The following is a 1,553-nucleotide window of genomic DNA, read 5'->3' on the forward strand; positions in this document are numbered from 1 at the left end:
CTACTTTGGTCATGTTGTCAGAAGGGACCATTCCCTGGAGAAGGATGTCATGCTTGGTAAGGTGGAGGATCGACAAAAGAGGGGAAGGCCTTCAATGAGATGGATTGACAGGGTGGCTGTGACAATGGGCTCAAGTATAGCTAGGATCATGGAGCTGGCACGGGATCAGGCGGGGGTGTTTCGTTCTGCTGTGCATGGTGTCGTTATGAGTCGGAAATGACTCGATGGCACCTGACAATAACAACATTAGAATATGATTGTTATTAGTTGAAGGAGCTCTGGTAGTGCAGTGGTTAAAGCATTTGGCTGCTAACCAAATGGTTGGTAGTTTGAACCCTCAAGCCACTATGCAGGAGAAAGATGAGATGGTCTTGGAAAAGATTTACAGCCTTAGAAACCCTATGGTGCTGTTCTACTCTTCCTGTAGTGTTGCTATGACTGGGAATAAACTTGATGGCAGTGAGTTTTGGGTGTTTGCTGCCACTGAGTTGGCTCTCAACTCATGGTGACCCCATGCACAATGTAATGAAGTGCTGTCTGATCCATGATCAGATGAAGATCAAATCATTATGATCCATAGGGCTTTCACTGGCTGATTTTCAAGAGTAGATCACCAGGCTTTTCTTTCTGTTATGTCTTAGTCTGGAACCACCACTGAAACTTGTTCAGCATTTTGCAACACACAAGCCTCTACTGGCCAACATATGATGGCTGCACATGAGGGGCATTGGCTGGAAATCAAACCCTGTTACCCACGTAGAAGATGAGAATTCTACCACTAGGCCAACAATACTTCCTGTAATATAAGAATTATATTACTGATTTCAGTGGCAGAGTGAGAAACAAAGTCACTGACTGCTCTGAAGAGCTTATAACGTGTTTTACTTGTCTTATAATGTCTTTGATAACAATAACTAATATGTTTAAGTACTTATTATTGGGCAAGCGGTCTTCTAAGTGTTTTATATTTTTCATTTCTGTTAATATTCTCCATAGATCTAGCATAGAATTATTGTTGTTGTTATGTGCCGTTGAGTGGGACCTGCCTCATAGCAACCCCTCCTTGGGTTTCTGAAGCGGTATCTCACTATAGAAGTAGATTCTTCAACCTTCCTTCCGAGGAGTGGCTGGTGGGTTCGAACTGCCAGCCTTCTGGTTAGCAGTCAAGTGCCTTAGGCACTATGCTACCAGAGCTCGTATAGAATTATTACCCATACATTATTTATGATCTCTAGAATTCTTATGACACTGGTCCAGGGTCACAGCATCAGTGGGTTTTAGAACCTAGATTGAGACCAAGTCAGTCTTTCCCCAAAGACTCACTCTTATCCAAATTGATAGGTTAACTGAGAGTATCTATATGACACTCACTAAGAATGGGAACCACTAAGAAAAGACTGTTTGGGAGGATAGGTACTAGGACAACAGATATTGTTTCAATTCATTTACCTTGTCCAGATCACCAAGTATATAACCAGTACACTCTGTTTATCTACATGCATAATTGAGATGACCTGCCTTCTACTGTGCAGAATTGTTATGTCTGAGTATTT

This window comes from Orycteropus afer, unplaced genomic scaffold (genome assembly GCF_000298275.1).
Source record: "Orycteropus afer afer isolate SDZICR_OR568_19922 unplaced genomic scaffold, OryAfe1.0 scaffold00299, whole genome shotgun sequence".
NCBI classification, from domain to species: domain Eukaryota; kingdom Metazoa; phylum Chordata; class Mammalia; order Tubulidentata; family Orycteropodidae; genus Orycteropus; species Orycteropus afer.